Genomic DNA, 17,571 nt, shown 5'->3' with positions numbered 1-17,571 from the left:
CAACAGCACCCCTGTTCAGATTTCTGAAAGTTCGCGGTACTCCACAAACATACTCCAGAGCCAATTCCCCTTTTAAAATGATGACCAGAGCATTGGGGGGCTGATAAGCCTGGGTTGCTGCATCTTGGCCTTGCCAGGAGAGCTGAGGAGTCACAAGGCTGACATTTGGACAGAGGAACTCTAGGACCAAGTTGGCCAGCTTTTAGCTGAAGCTGAAACAGGAGGAAAGGAAGGGGAGCCCTGAGAATCAAGGGGAAGGGTTGAGGTGAACTTGTAAACTACCATCCCTGAAGAGACCCTGGGCTGTTCGCCTCAGCTTTCTCCAACATTTCCTGCTCCCTGGCTTCCCACCCTTCTGATCCAAACTTTAATTCCACAGTCAGCATTTCTGTAATCTCTCCACTTCTGATACAGCTCAAGATGTAAATGTGCTTTTTTTTAGTTCTGTGAGTGCTTTGTTCTTTGAGACAGGGTCTCACTGTGTAGCCTGGCCTGGAACCCCCTGTATAGACCAGGCTGGCCTGCCTCTGCTTGCAGAGTGATGGAATTAAAGGTGTGTGCTTTTGCTCATCCTCAGATCCCCTTTTAATCGCCATTGTTACCCTTGGTCCTTTCCTTTTTTCCTCGTCCTTCCTGCTCACCTTTGTTTTCCTTACTGCTTTTTTCTCTTCCCTTCCCCTCTCCCCCTTCTTCCCGCTACACACCAGCACCCCCCCTTGCTTTTGTTTGGTTTGCTCTACCTACCTTCTTTTAATTATTCTTATGATGACACTTCCTGCACATCCCCTGTCTTAAACCTGAGTCTGTTGCCACTTCTGTCTCAAATGCTTGCCTGTGGGGATCAGTCCTCCTTTGATGCACAGCATTCAGGATTAGAGTAGCAGGCTCCATCCTAAGGGCTTCTCAAGGATGAATTCCTTAAAGTTTGCCATGACCCTATAAGGCGTTAATGCTATTATTAGTGGCTCTGCAGGTGAGGAAGAGATATCCCTGGTGGAGACTGAGATGTGTCAAAGGTCTCACAGACGGACTGTCAGGCCGACAATGTGCTCCGGCGTCTGTGCAGTTGACTCTTTCACGTGACGTCGAAGTGCACACTGGCTGCACACGGGTGTTTCTGCATTTGCCAGTGTGAGAGCTGTGTGTAGGGCACACGGGTGTTTCTGCATTTGCCGGTGTGAGAGCGTGTGTAGGGCGTGCAAGAGAGACAGGGCAGGAGAGGGGAAGTTGTAGGGCCTCAGGGTTGGAGAGACGCCTCTGGTGTTTTAACAGCGCTGGCTGCTTTTTTGGAAGACTGGGGTTCGATTCCCAGCACCCACGTGGAAGCTTTTAGACATTTGTAACCCTCAGTTCCAGGAGACCCAGCACCCTCTTCTGTCCTCCTTGGGCACCAGGCCTGCACACACATGCATAGACATACAAGTAGGCAAAACATTTACAGACGTGAAAAAAATGTAAATAAGTCTTGCTTGTTTATTTATTAAAGCATAGGCGCTCACAGTAGAGATGGGAAGGTGTGACAAAGGTGTGAGAGCCTTGGACACACGGATGAGAAGTGCAGGGAGCACTGGGTTAAGTCTGCATAACCTATTTAGCTTGTATAGTGTTACACAGGTATACCAAAGTTAGTTCAGCTGTGAGAAGGTGATGGTGATCACTTCTCCATCTTTACTGAGCAAACCAAGCCAAGGTCGACATGAAGACTTTGGGCTAGAAACTGTTAGAAAGCGATGATGAACCTAGAACTGTTGAGAGCAGAACGCAGACTGCCCTCTTCCTGCGTATTTACAGGCAAATGGAGTCTTACCTAATACCATCTGAAGCCAGTGACACACAAAATGAGCTCAGAGTCCCTTCCTGTTTATAATTCAATCATTAGTGAGGGTCCCACTTGCTAATTAAAGAGGCCTGACTTCGCTCTTCCATGGACAAGTGGGTGGGGCATTGTTACCTTTGCTGCCTCTCTGGCCACCACTGCAACATCTGCCTCCTTCTCCTCGGTGAGTCGGTCTGTCTCCCTCCCTCTCTCTCTCTGCACCCCCACCCCACCCCCCGTGTGGAGTAGGCCTCATTGAGGCTCTCCCCCATTGCACTCCCTCATTTTATTGAGGTCTCTCACTGAACCTGGAGCTCACTGCTTCAGCCCATCTGTCTCGCTGGCCGTCTGGTATGCACTCCTGGTTCTGGAGTTGCCATTGTGTCCACGTGACTCCTGGGCAGTCGGAATCTGGATTCGGGTCCTTGTGCCTGCGCAGCAACACCTTTCCCTAGCCCCACGCCTTTTTAACACGGGGAAAGTCGCTCCCCGTAGATTGTGGTAAAATGAGGCATTTAGCCCCACGTCCCAACTCTCCGAATCCCTGAACTACGAGCACCAACCGTGTGGCTTTAGGAGGTTCTATGTGTCTTTTTTCCTACAGAAACCGGGCTCTCCCTAGAGGATCATGATTCTGTTGGGGGCAGAAGGTCCCTGCCTTGTCCGGATTCTTTAGGCCTCACTGCTTCTCAGGAGAGGTGGTGTGTGGCTATTTCTGGATCCCAGATCTGATACAAATCAAGCGAATATCTCTGACTGAGGTCTGTCCAGGATGTGCCCCGACTTGTGACGCTATGAGGAAAATCTCTAGGTGGGCACATGCCTTTCCTTTAGACCCTGGGTTGGCAACTGAGGGCCTGGTGCGCACCTGGCAGGTACCATCCCCTCCACCATGGTGCTCCAGCCAGCCCTGGGTGCATCATTTACTCAGGTTTTGGTGAGTTCCCAAGTGTAGTTTACTACTATATCACACAACTCCATGCCAAAAGCAAGTTAAAGTTAAAAATGCTTTGCATTGGTGTCCACATCAAAGCCTCGGCATTGGGGGCATGTGTGTAGGAACTCCTTCTTACTGGCCAGAGAAGGGTTAATGCTCACAGGTCCACTGCTAAAAGGGAGGTGCCTAAAAGGCTCTGAAAGGGGAGGGGACACCTACTGCTCCTCTCACAGTCCAAATATGACTTTAAAATATTGATGATGTTATTTGCTGAAGGTCTGGATTTCAGGTCTCAGAATAGAAGGCTGGGTTTCCAGTTGCGTGCTCAGCACACTGGCCCAACAGCACACACACACACCCTCTTCATTTGTAAGGACCTAGTCTCTCCAAAGACTGCCAATGAATGTGTCTTTGTGGCTATAAGGTGACTTAACAAACCACCTTTTATATTTATGTAACTTTCTGCAGTGTGTCTATACACTCACTACTCTGTGAGACACCAAGGAGATAATCATGAAATATTGAATATAAGACAACATGGGGTTGGGGATTTAGCTCAGTGGTAGAGCGCTTGCCTAGCAAGCACAAGGCCCTGGGTTCAATCCTCAGCTCCAAAAAAAAAAAAAAAAAAAAAAAATTTTAGCCAGGTGGTGGTGGCGCACGCCTTTAATCCCAGCACTCGGGAGGCAGAGCCAGGCGGATCTCTGTGAGTTCGAGGCCAGCCTGGGCTACCAAGTGAGTCCCAGGAAAGGCGCAAAGCTACACAGAGAAACCCTGTCTCAAAAAAAAAAAAAAAAAAAAAAGACAACATGGTTATGTTATACTCTATATATGATATTACATGGGTAAGTATAAGAAGTAAATCTTTACTTTTGCTATAATCATTTGCTTATATAATTTTCACAATGCTCAGGCTATCTCAATTTTTGTATATTCTTAAAACCCCTGAGGTTCTTTGCATACAAAAGATGATTAGTGAAGAGTTACACCTAAGGCCATGAGGAGTAGGGGTCAGGGAGTCTCCCGACTCTTGGGTTTCTCATCTGCCTGCTCCCTCTCAGTGTTTGTGCTGTTCGTGGAGATTGAGACTGATTTGTAGTGAGGCCCGAAAATAGAGGGAGGCAGGTCAGCAGCCTGTGGGGGCTGCTGAGTGACTGCAGCCCTTGCTCCGGGTTCTACTGGCCTGGCTGGACAGAGGAATGCTGAAGGGCTGGGGAACGTCTCCGTCATTGCTGCTTCTAGGAGTACTCTGGAAAAGGTCTCAGAGCAACAGTTCTCAGCCTGTGGGTCTTGATCCCTAGAGGGGGTCAAATGACCCTATGACCATTGGAAAATGCAGATATTTACGATTCATAACAGTAGCAAAATCACAGTTATGAAATAGCAGTGGAAATAATTTTATGGTTGGGGGTCAGCACAACACAAGGGACTGTACTAAAGGGTCGCAGCATTGGGAAGGTTGAGGAGCTTAGAAGCATGTTAACATCTTAGAAGCTGTTACCCATGTGAAGCCTTCTCAGGAGGAAGCTCCGAGCAGCCGTATCCTCCCCAACTCTGGGACCTCCAAGGTCCCCAAGTTAATTGTCAGCATATTGAGGCAGTGCTCGAGGGGTCTGTCTCAGAGCACGTGACTTCACAAGGCAGTGAAGGAAATGCACAGAGAGATTTAACCTGCACTTACATGTAGAACCAGTGCTTTAATTAGACTCAAGGGTTGATGCATTGGAGTCAGAGTCTCACTCTGTAGTCCAGTCTGGTCTGGGGCTCTGCTGTAGCCCAGACGGGCAGCAAACGTTGTGCCTCGGACTTCTAAATGCTGACATTATAGGAGTGGGCCACCAGGCCTGGCTTCAACAGTTAACTTAATGTAAGAATGTATTACCAAAAAGTATTTAGTTCTGATACTAACATAATTTTTGCTCATAATAAGCAAACAGATGGAAATCTAGGCTGTATATATTACATTAGTTAAAAACTGTATTTGAACTAGAATAACATTATCTGTATTTTTTAAAAAAATAATTTCTCCATTGGTCACATGGAAGTAGAGAAGTAGTCCAGATCAGCCTCACAGACCCTAAGCCTCACACTCCCAAGATTGACACATGGTCACAGTTGCTGTAAACTTCAGACTGGACAAAAGGGGCCTGTCAGCTGAGAGATGCCCCTCTAAGAAGCTCTCCTTGCAAGTCCAACTCAACATCTTCTGCTTGTATCTTCTGGTTCTGTCATAATGCCAAGGAGTGAGAAGTAGATTTTTTGTTGTGACTACCTGATAACGTGGACATGGGGGGTGTATGGTGATATTTTATTTGTACTGAAATGTGATTTTATTTGTATGTTAATAAATAAAGTTGCCTGGGTGTCAGAGCTAATAGCAAGCCATAGCAGAGCTGGGCATTCGTGGCACACACCTTTAATCCCAATACTTGGTAGGCAAAGCTAGGTAGATCTCTGTGTGTTCAAGGATACAGCCAGCATTGGAGACACACGCCTTTAATCTCAATACCATAGAAGACCTGGAGGGCTGTACAACAGACAGTGATGAGACAGTCATGTTGTTGGTGTTACAACCAATGAGAAGGCAGAACAGAAAGTCTATATAAAGACAAACAGACAGGAAGTAGGTCTCTTTCAGAGAGGTCTCTTGGCTTAAGAGGCTAGCTGCAGCAGGTGGGTAAGGCTCTTAGCTCTGATCTCTTGGCTTTTTTCTTTGCATTGGTTCTGTGTTTCTTATTTAATAAGATGGTTGGTTACATCTACAGGGGTGTCTTAATGAATGGGCAGACCCAGTCTGACTGGGACGGGCGCTGTCATCTGTGCAGTGGTGTGATTGATGGGGCTGTGCTCAGCACTTTTTTACCAGTTGTTCTTGGTCATCCGCATGCCCTCTGTGTTGGCACTGTCCATTTTGTCTGTGAGGTGTTGAATCCCAGTTTCAGGAAATGTCCGGTCCTCCTCTCCTTCTGTAGCTGCACAGACTTAACCAGGTCCATAAGCACCAGGCCTTCAACATCTCAAGTTACAGCTGTAGAAGTTTCCCCAGGGAGGCAGGCTGACCCGAACTTGATCTTCCTCAGGAGTGTGTATCGGGGAAAGGACGGTCTCCTTCTGTCTGGCCTTCTCCCTCTCCTGTGATCATCTCATCACTGTGTCTGTTGCTGCTGGCATTTGGGAAAAGGAGAGAAGCTTCTAGTACAAAGGTGCCCTCTGTGGTTGTTAATCTTCATCGTCAACTGGACTGGATTTAGAGTCACCATGGGAATCTGGCTCCTGGAGTATCTGTCACTTGTCCCTAGAAATGCTTAACTAAGAGGAAAGACCTTCCCTGAATGTGGGTGGCATCACCCTACAGGTCGAGTCCTGGACTGAAGCACCAGCACCTATCTCTCTGCTTCCGGGCCGTGGATGTACTGTGACTAGCCAGCCCCTGCTCCTGCCATGGTTGGTGCTCCCTCCAAGCTCCACAAACTCCTCCTCTCTTCACCTGTCTTGCTCAGTTATCTTGTCCCAGCTGCACCTAGAGTAATGAATGCAGACAGGTGTGCAGGCAGGTGACATTACTGGGTCCTCTCAATTCTTTACACCGGGCACCATTCACTCCACTTTAGTGATGTACAAATCCAGCTATAGACTGGTGCTCCTGGACATTTGAACAGTGCTCTACAGGGATTTCTCAGCAAATGAACACAGGGATGAGATCGCCCTGGGCCCACTGGGCAAAGTTGCTTGATGTTTCAAAATCTGCTTTTCAAGCCTTATCCATTAAGGAAATGTACTGTGTTTACCTCTGCCATGCTAGGGGCAGCACTGAGGATTCAGCAGCACTAAACCTCATCCTAAACAAGCTCGTTTGGGGCTGAAGAGGTGGGTCAGGGCTTAGAGCATTGGCTGCTCTTCCAGAGGACCAGGGTTCAGTTCCCAGCACCCACATGGTGGCTCACAGACATCTGTAACTCCACTTTCAGTGAATCTGACTCCTTCTGACCTCTGCAGATACCAGGCCCACACATGGTGGCACACACTCATACATGTTAAATAAATAAATCTTAGAAAATAATAAGAAGAACAAGCTCACAACCTAACCGATCTAATTTCTCAAAAGGGACATTTCTACATTTCAGTGGTTGACAGAAACCTCTTCCACAGTGCATCTGAGGTCTGCTCTCACTTCTCTAGTAATGCACATCAGAAACCATTCCAGAAAATTCAGTCACTGACCTCTGCTGTGGGAGAGAAGAGCCCACTCCGGCCAGAAGGCCACTGGGCAGAAAGACTGGCAAAGCCCACCATCTGCCTCGTTTCCTTGAGTGGTCTGAACCTGTGTCACACCCAGGCCCTCATTTGCTCTGGCTCCCTGGTGTCAGCGTTAATTTCTATTGTCAACCTTGTTGAGACTTGAAGAAAAGTCACCTGCAGTGGGGTTGGCCATCCCATGTGTTGGGTGCTAGGATTAACCATAACAGGTAAAAGAGAAAGCTACCTAAACCCCGACATTCCTTTCTCTGCTGCTCGTCACCAAGCCCTCCCTGTGTGATGGTTCCTGTGCACAGAGAACGCAAACAAGCCCTGCTCCCTTAGATGGCCTCTGGCCAGGTCTTTGTGTCCACTGACTGGAGAGGTACTAATCGAAGGGGGTGCTGCCTTCATGTGGATGCGCTTCACACCGAGTCTTTCTTCAACAGTTCAGCCTGGAGCTGGCAACTCCAGCCCAAGGTGCATGTTCCTTCCAACACCGTGAGAATGTAAGGCCATATTAACAAGACTGTCTGGCTCTTAATGTTTTTTTTTTTAGGTGTATTTATTTTATGTGTATGCGTACATACACACATGTATGTGCACCGTGTGCGTGCCTAAGGAGACCAACAGAAGGTATTGGATCCTCAAGAACTGGAGTTACAGACTGTTGTGAGCTGCATGTGAGTGCTAGGAAACAGACGTGGGTCCTCTACAGGCCAGTGCTCTTAAACATCTAGCTACCTCTCCAGCCCCAAGACGATACAGCTTTTAAACCAAAGGTCTGATGGTCATTCTTAACCCCTTCTCCTTCAATTCCCATGTTGACAACAATGTCATAGACATGCACTAAAGCCATCTTCTCTTTATGTGCATGATCTACTTTCTAGACCAAGTATCTATAATCTCTTAGCTCAATAATGAGATCTTTGCCATTGATTCCAAACCTTGGGGTTTAATAAGAATAACTGGCATCTCAAATAGGAGAGATTTAATAGAGAGGCTGGAAGGCATTGCTGACCTTTGGAAAGGTTGGGTTCATGAAAGGTGAGCACAGGAAATGTTGACGTTCAGGACATCTTTGACAATCAGGAACTGGGGGTTAGGCATGGAGACCTGAGTGTCCTTGAGGTCACTGCTAGATGTGTGCAGTGATGTGTAGGAACTGACATGAAGTCACTGTGAATCTTACATGTGGACACATCTGCCACCATTTGCCACATCTCATGCAAGGGCCCCTTGCTGGCCGAATCTGAGCTGGGGCCATGTAGACAAAGGTTTCTGGACCGTGACTCCAGGCTTCTGTCCTGTGACCAGGCCAGGCGTGGGCAGCGGTCGAGCGGGTACATAGTGGACCGTGAGTTCTTTGCACCACACCCACGAGCACACCCACCTTGTCTCACCAGCACACCAACTCTGCTCACCATGTTTTAGCCAGAACAACAGTTTCAGCCCATGTGGTTCTCTTGATCGAAACTGTAGTAGTTTCCCAAGTCATAGAAACAAAGTCTTCTATGACCTGAAGGATGCTGTGGGTGCTGTGGCAACGGCCTGCTTCTTCAGCCTCACCTCTCACCCCTCTTCCTTTCTCCATGCTCGAGCATAGCACTTTCTTTACAGTTTTACTTAATGTACCCCACACTTTCTATCTCAGGTCTTCACAAGTTTTTCCCTCTGCTCACCCTCAGGTGACATCTGAATGTGGCTTTCTCCAAGATGCCCTTCCTGGTTATGTATACCATAGTCAGCTGCCAGAATCATGCCTTGTACCTGCTGTTGTTTTGAAAAATAACTCTGCCATTGTTTGGTTTGTTTGCTTGGTTTTTGTCATGTGCGAGTGTGTATGTGTTCCTGTTTGTGTATGTTTATAGTATATGTGTGTACATGTGTATGGTGTGTGTGTATGTATTTGTGCATGTGTGGGTGCATTTGTATGTGTGTGTATGTGTATGTATGTCTGTGCATGTGTATGAGTTTGGTATGTGTGATTGCATGTATATGGTGTGTGTGTGTGTGTGTGTGTGTGTGTGTGTGTAGACCAGAGGTCAACATTGGATGTCTTCCTCTATTGCTCACATTATTTCCTTGAGATGGAATCTTTCCACTGAACCTGGAACTCACCAATTTGGCTAGACTGTTGGGCTAGTGAGCTTTGAGGAGCTGTCTGTCTCTACCCACACAGCTCAGAACTGGGTTTACAGATATTTCACTGTGCCGGGTTTTCACTGGGGGCTGGGAATCCCATCTCTGGGCCTCATGCTTGCTCAGCAAGCACTGCACCCACTCTACCCTCTCCCCAGCCTCTCTTCTGTGATTTGAAAGGTCCACGAAACTTAATTCTCTGTCTTCCCATTAGTCTATGAGCCCTAACAAAGGCAGACACCTCACCCCTTCACTCCTTCATTCCCAAGGCTAAGTGTGAGCTCAGAGCAGATACAGAGCTGGTTTTTAGTGACTCCCAAAGGCACTAAATCATCTGTGCTGCAGAGAATCCTTGAATGACAAGCCATGGCCGCGATGTATGACAGATATAGGGTCCTGGTGCCTGTTGCAGTGAAGAATATAATGTTTTCCCCTATCCTCCTATGGCTTTGCAGGATGAATGCATTGGTGTGGCTGTTGTGGATTGGGGCACCCTCACTGTGTGGGACACTGCATCCTTGTTTCTTGGCCTCTTCAGGCCTGTGATGATTAGGAAGTGTTTGGGATCCAGCAGGCAGCCCAATGGCCTGGCCCGGTCCTTAAAGAAGTGGTAAGTCCTGGTGGGGGCAGGGTCTGTGCTCTGGAATTGTTGCTGGCCATCATGCTAGGGTGGACATGTTCTGTGCCCAGAGGGCAGAAGCTCTGCCAGCTGGCTCTCTCGCAGCCTAGTGAGTTGGTACGGCTCACTCACAGAAACTTTACCTCCATTCACAGTGTATATCAGCATGGTAGAGAGACTTCTGGAGCTAGAGCTGAGCCAGTTGAATTCCACAGATGTGCCAGTGGCCAGGGACTGAGAGATGACATACAGGCCATGGCTCTCAGGGGCCCAGGAAGGGGGAGTGGGCATGGAGCCTGCCATGGTGAACTGTTTTCCCAAGTCTATGGGGCTTTGTGGATCACAGGAGGAGGTCTGGGGGCTCAGCCAAAGAGCTTGGTTACCAGGAGTTCAGAAAGAAACAAGCAGTGTGCCAGGGTGGAGGAGTCGGGACTCAGACTCAGGAACAAAGTGGGAGCATGAAGAGCCACAGAAGGAAGAAGCCAGTCCATCAGAATGCCAACCTAGTGGGCACAGAGGCAGCAAGGAGTGAGGAGTGTGGGAGCAGGATGTGGTGACTGAGACCAGGTCTGGACCATGGGCACAACGAGACCGTCATCTCACAGGCTGCAACAGAGTGGCAGTCATTTCAGCTGTCCACCCCAGACCAGCTTTGCATTTGTCCTGGGGCTTAACAAGCACAGGATTCCCACTCTCAAAATCAAGTATTCCGTAGGCAGTGTTGATCTGCCTGGTGCAGAAGTTGCAGAATCTGACTGCTTCCCGAAGCCGAGGTTCACTGGTGGGCACCACAGGTCTGCAGGCAGGTTCCATGGCGATCTGCAGAATGCAGCTGCTTTGGCATGTCACTAGTCTCGCTGCATTAGAAACCTCACATCAGACACACCACATGATGATGATCATCATACAGCTGAAAGCAACAGGTTTCTCTCTTAAACTTAAAAATACATTACTTAACTTATGACTTCTTTCAGACATCCATATTGTCTATGCCACCCATGATTTTTCCAGGCAGCTCACAAATAATAGGGACCATTTATCACTCGGCTATTGTGCATTGCCACAGAGGGTACCACCAGCAATCCCAGTAGGCATTGCCATCTCCGTGTCGCATTCCAGAAAACAGACTCCTTGATCATTTACCCAAGGTCAAGGGAACACAGCATCTACACCAAGGTCCTCTTGGATATGTTTGTTTCATTTGGTTTCTGTGCATTTGCTTTGGGATGGGGGCTTGTGTGAGTGCAGGTGCATGTGTGTCCACCTGTACATGCATGAGTGCACATGTTTGTTTAGAGGCCAAAGGTCAACCTCAGGTGTCATTCTCAGGAATATCAGGCCCCTCCTTAGAGACAGAGTCTCTCATTGGACTGGAGCTTGTCAGTTAAGCTAGGCTGGCTTGCAGTAAGCCCTGGCCATCCCCCTGTCTCCACTTCTCCAGCTCTGGGGCTCAGACTCATATCTTCATGCTTCATCACAAGTACTCTCCATTCTAAGTTTTTGACACTGGCTCTTGTGTAGCCCACACTTGCCTCAGACTAACATACTAGGTAGCCAAAGATGACCTTGAATTTCTAATCCTCCTGCCTCCATCTGAGTGAATCCATGCCTCTTGCTTGAAAAGCTCACAGGATCCTACACCCTGGGTAAGAAACAGAGGAGAGTCTATGATTCACCTTCTCTCTGTCTCTGTCTCTGTCTCTCTGTCTCTATGTCTCTATCTCTCTGTCTCTGTCTGTGTGTGTGTGTGTGTGTGTGTGTGTGTGTGTGTGTGTATGTGTGTGTGTCTATGTGTGTTTTACTGGGGTTTGAACTCAGGGCTTTGTCCTTGAATTAACTTGTACCAGGGAGACTTGAGTAAACATCTGTTGCCTTAGAGAAGGTACCAAGTAAACCAGTGAATTTACTGGGCATTCTTAACAGAGCACAGGTGAGGAGTTATTTATAGAAGGGAGCAATAAACAATCATTGCTTATTGTTTAACCTTGGGGAAGGACCTTGTGAGCCTTGTAAGTTTCAGGAACTTTCTAAGACTTGCAAGTTTTATTTCCTGAGTCTGTGAGCCTCCTGCTTCCCTCTTAGAAGGATTGTTTCAATTTGAATGAAATATCTAGACTACGCTTGGATGTGGTAGGCAAGTGCTCTGCCATTCAGTTACTTTTCCAGCCCTTTTGTAATTTTTATTTTGAGACAGGGTCTGACTAAGTTGCCCATTCTGAACTTGAGCTTAGCTCTGAAACCCAGTTAGGCTTGAGCTTGTGAAATCCTTTCCTTGGCCTTTTAAGTAGCAGAGATTACAGGCTCTGGCACCAGGTACAACTTCAAGAGAACTTTTATAATAGTTATTCTGTACCATACTCTTAGAGCCTACAAATACTAACTCATTAAGTTACTCAACAGCCCTTTGGATGGATACCAGGATCAGGGCATCAGAAAATGAGGAAACTGAGACACAAGCCAAATAATTGGTTCTTGATTCAGAGAGAGTCAGCAGGAGATCAGGGTCTGCAGCAGATAAGAAACTTCAGGTAGCACTGTCGTCCTTACAGCCCCTCAGCACCGTCGTCCTTACAGCCCCCCGGCAGGATGCCCCAGCAGGGCCAGAAAACCAGACATCCCCATCTGTGATTTTTGTTTGAGGTTCACTGTGTCAGAAGGCACATGGGCTTTGGGGTCTGAAACTCTGGGCACAAGATTTGACTATGACCCATCTGCCTGTCTGAGAAAGGCAAAGTCTTAACCAATATGGCAGCTGCTGGCCACGTGTGGTTATTAAGTACTCAAAATTTGGTCAGCTAAACTAAGGTACTAGATTTTTCATTGTATTTAATTTTAGGCAACTTAAATTTACATAGCCACAGTGGTTAGTGGCTGTCCTGTCACACAGTGAAAGTCCAGCTGCTCTAGTCATTTCTAAATACCAAATGCCAGACAGCTTCTCAGCTTGTTCCTTTCCTAGCATGTGTGTGATGTATTTGTGTGGGAAGAAAAATACTAATTACTAAGCCTGAAGTCAGGCAAGTAAAAAACTGCACCAGCACCTTCCCAAAGCTTTGTTATCTGACAGATTGTCCACCTATCTGTCCGTCTGTCTATCTGTTTATCATCTGTCTATCACTATATCTGTCTGTCTATCTGTTTATCATATGTCTATCACTGTCTGTCCATCTATCATGCATTTTAGTGTGGAAAGCAGTGGGCTCCATTATGACATTTTCATGCACCTGTGTCACGGCCCCTTGTGTGCGCCCTCTCCCGACTGCTCCTGTCCCTCTTGCTCTCCTTGCTGCTCCTCCTCCCAGAGTCCCCTTGTTGCTTTCATGTACACGCCCACACACAGCTCCTCGCGGTGGCAGAGAAAAGCCTCACTGTTTTGTCTGCCTCCACATGGCCCTCCTTTGCCGCTCCCTTTAGACACTTCCTGTGCCTCCCTGGTCTCCCTCCAGCTCTGAACTATCAGATCCATTTGAATTTTACTGGAAACCAAATGGCATAATATATCAACATTTAAGAATAGTGGTCATGAATTTGCTGTCAGTATTTTATCTACTTCTCATAAGTAAATGGTAATATCATAATTTTAATGCTGAATTATAATCCTGCGTGTAGTAGTCAGGTTTAGATGTGAGTGGTGGTGAAGGTTTAAATGGTCCTCTGGGAAAGGTATGTGTGTGCTTTCAGAAAGATGTGTGGAAAGGCACACAGTCATGTGCAATAATAAAATATGCATTACTCATATAAATTCCTGACGCCCATTAATTCTCAGTGAATGCTTTTATTGATTTCTGCTGAGCCCTGTATCCCTTGCCAGCCTACGGTTGCAATTAATTCATAAATGTAATTCCAACATGAAGGTTGGTTGATACTTTGTTTATTTTAGTGATTAAGGTGAAAGTACTATGTAAAAAGACTTTTTAAAGAACCTTAAGTCATATGTTAAATGTATGAGCAATTTGTTACTTAAATAATAACTTTCACATGATAGAAAATGTGTGTGTGTGTGCGTGTGTTTATGTGTGAGTGTGTGTGTGTATGTGTGTTTTATTCACAATGCAATGTATAGACACGACACAGTGCTCAGCATAATCAGCATCCTAAACACTTTTCTCTGGTCTAACAACCAAGAAAATCTCCCCGAGGCTCTTTCCAATTTCTGTAGTAAATCCCTGCATCAGTTTCTAGCTACCAGCATGGAGTTAGTGAAAGTGAAGTTGGGGTGACAGGCAGGGAGGGAGCAGAAGAGGCATGTCAGTGGCTTGTTGGGGATTTTACTTCATTGCCTCCCGCCAGCAACTATGAGTGTGAACAGCTAGAAAGAAACACCTGCCGTGCTGGCACGTGAGACACGTGGCGCATAATTGAGATGGACCTTAAAATACAGTTCGCTGATTGGGACAAATGTTGAGTAAGGCTGATGTTGCCAGCTAGAGATTTAGAGTGCAGAACGTGGCCATGACTTAGAAAAACAACATGAACATCAACCCTGGCCTCCATGCTCCAAGGCACCCAAGGGAAACCAATGGAACAGAAGCCCCCGAGAGCCTCCAGTGCCCAGGGGAGCTAGAGATGTTGGCACTGCCACCCGGCAGTGTGTGACTTCCCTGTTTCTTTAGCCACGGGGTGAGGGATGGTCTTTATACTGGCCCGCTGAAATGGAGACATGTGACTTCTGCACTGTGGCGCTCTTCCATGATGACCCCCTCAAAAACAAAGGTGTTCCATTATCCTGTCTGAAACACAAGGCAGGAGCCGTGAGGAACAGGTACCACTCCAGTGGTTTTGCCACGCGAGGCAGGGAGAAGCACCAGGATGGGAGGAAGTGTGCTGTTTTTATTACTCCTGACTCTTGAAGACAGACCGGAGCTCAGTGAGTATTTGTAGAAAGACTAGATGATCTCACAGAAGGAGCCACTGCCGAGGTGCAATGGGGCATCCACCTCATCTTCCCGTTTCTACATGGTTAAACTTTGATTCTGTGATCACATTATTATTATTACTTATATTATCAATATTGTATGAATATGCCACTAATATTCTAAGTACTGATTGAAATTGTGTCTTGGAGCTGATGTGGTGCTGTGAACCTGAGATCCCAGTTCTCGGAAGGCTGAGGCCAGAGGGTCATTTACATTCATTTCCATAGACTGCACAATACGATGAAGCTGTTAAACATATCATCACTTCTGCAGCACCATATCAAGACAGTCTCACCCATCATTTCAATTAATGTATACCGGTGTAGGTTTAAACGACCTGTCTACCCTCTATCTCTACGGAGTTACCCATTTGGACATCTCATGTGAGCAGAATCATGTGACTCATTGCCCTCTGCAATTGATTTCTTTCATTTCCTGTGTTCAGGGTTCATCCTCGCTACAGCATACAATATTTATTCTTTTCTATTGCTAGATAACATTGCACCACATGGATATGGCACATTTTGTTTGTCTATTTATCAATTGACAGAAGTCAGGGTGTTTTCTTTTGAGCTCTCATGAGTGACACCAGAGCCCTGGGCATGAGGCTCCGAGGCTCCGTGGCTTTGTTTTCTCTTCTCTTGGCTTTGAGCTGGGCTGATGCTGAGTCATATAGACCCTGGGTGACAGGCAGCTTTGCAAGATGGCTGCAGCACCTGCCGCATTCTTGCCAGGAATGCATGAGGGTTCCATTTTCTCCACGTGATCGGGGACACTACAACACAAAGGTGTGATCAGTACTAAAGCCATTTCTCTGTGAGTGTAAAACTTGTAGGGTTTGATTGAATTAACCCAAAGTCCGCATTCCCAGACATAGTTTTAGTTACAACTTTATTTATTTATGTATTAACAAATGTAAATAGTGTGTAAGAGTAAAGCCTCTGTGTGCAGCTATGTTGGTTCTACAGGCTTTAACACGTGACCAAGGGCACAGACTCTGGAATCTGAGCAAGGATTTCAGGCCAGAAGGGTTTAACTCTCTTTCTTAGGATGCTCTTTAAAAATTTAAGTAAATTCACAAATACAAGTTGTGGTGGAGCACATCTGTTACCCTAGTACCTGGGAGTTCAGGGCCAGCCTCAGCTACTTGAGACCCCATCAAAACAAACAAACAAACAAACAAAACCAAAAAGCCAAAGTGACCAGTGGGGATGAGGGGACCATGCTTAATTCTGTCTTCAGAAAGCACCGGTACCTGAGCTGTAGCTCGATTAATACGTTCTGTAAAATAATAAAACCATGCAAGTGTAGCAAAGGTGTGAGGAGACTAAGGCATGACGGTATTCCACATGACAAGAGGCCTGGAGGGGCTACTTCACACATGACATAGCGTGTTACCGTGTGTCTCTGTATGGCCCGAAACAGCTGGACAAGGCATGACTTCCTTTCCTCCCCACTCATCCTCTGCGCGCGCGGACAGTGGAGGGTTTTCAGTGAAGAGAGCTTGCTTTTCAGGATCTGCCTCTCTGTGCTGCCCTGATGACTTCCTGCAGATACAGCCTAGGCACACAGTAAGTACCCAGAGTGTACAGCACAGGCACACAGTAAGTACCCAGAGTGTACAGCACAGGCACTCGGTTAAGAGCCGCAAGTCTCTCAGAATGTGTAGGGTGTGAGTTCAGACCACAGCCTTTGCAGCTCAGACGAGTTTTTGGATGTTTTAAGTACATGTTAGTTAATATTAATTTAATGAAGTAAATATTTTATTTCATGAAATATATACAGTGAGGACAAGGGTATTTTAAGGCAGTTGGTGTGTTTGGAGCTCTAGCATGTGCATCTCTGTTGACAGAAGGGTGGGGATTGTATCTTGAGCCCACTCAGCACAGTGCCCTGTGTCGGGGTCCCTGTGACCAAGCCTGTGCTACTTTGCCACTCACTCGCTGTTTTCCTGCTCCTAGCTGGGATCACAGAGATTTCTTCACAGGACAGCTGTAACCCGGGCTTATCTTGAGGTGGATTTGGAGTGGCCTAGCTCTTCCCTCAAACTCCTGCTCATTCTGCCCCTTCTCTCTCTCTCTCTCTCTCTCTCTCTCTCTCTCTCTCTCTCTCTCTCTCTCTCTCTCTGTACAGAATGTGAGTTCTGGTGAATGTGTGGGGTCAGAGGGCAACCTTGGTGTTGGCCTTTCACCTGCCATGTTTGAAGCAGGGTCTCTCTTTTGTTGTATACATCAGACTAGATGTCCTGAAAACTGTCTCTGTCTCCTGTCTCACCATAGAAACGACTGGAATTATACATGTTCACACCATGCCCGCTTTGACATAGGTTCTGGGGATTCACATTTGGGACTTTGCGTTTGTGGGGTAAGCACCAAACTCTCTACGCCTTCTCCGTGCTCTGCTTCCTTAACTTCTAATCATATGGATTGGCCTCTGGTTAGCCTACTATGAGCAAATAAAATGTGGAGTGTCTATTTCTTATTCTGGGCAGTGGTAGAGAGAAGATTCTAAATTTATCCGAATATAATTTTGACCATATCAGCCTGTGGAATGTTCTAGAACTGACTTTTTAAGATATAGATAACAGTGTGGGTTTGTGGGAAGACCAGCATGGTCTAATGCTGCGTGGAATAGATGTGGGTGGAGGTGGAGAGCATGAAGACCGGCATGGTCTAATGCTGCGTGGAATAGATGTGGGTGGAGGTGGAGAGCCTGAAGACCGGCATGGTCTAATGCTGTGTGGAATAGATGTGGGTGGGGGTGGAGGGCCTGAAGCAAGTTGCCGCCGCTTTTCTGAAGATCCCACAGCTTCAGGGTCTTGCATTCTCTAACCATTAACTCACTTCACCTCTCTCAAGCACCGTTTTCTAAACTTTTGTCTTCCTTGGGTGAAAACACAAAAAAC

General features: G+C 46.9%; 1 non-coding gene and 1 pseudogene across 1 annotated transcript; both read left to right on the top strand.

Annotated features, from left to right (window-relative positions):
* The window catches only part of LOC119087727, a 298,948-nt pseudogene that overhangs the window by 232,859 nt on the left and 48,518 nt on the right, over nucleotides 1-17,571 (top strand).
* On the top strand, nucleotides 3,297-3,369 carry Trnaa-agc. Its single transcript has one exon. It is a non-coding gene; the product is annotated as a tRNA-Ala (tRNA).

Source organism: Peromyscus leucopus, chromosome 3 (genome assembly GCF_004664715.2).
Source record: "Peromyscus leucopus breed LL Stock chromosome 3, UCI_PerLeu_2.1, whole genome shotgun sequence".
Taxonomy (NCBI): Eukaryota; Metazoa; Chordata; class Mammalia; order Rodentia; family Cricetidae; genus Peromyscus; species Peromyscus leucopus.
This window is presented reverse-complemented; position numbering and strand designations above follow the sequence as displayed.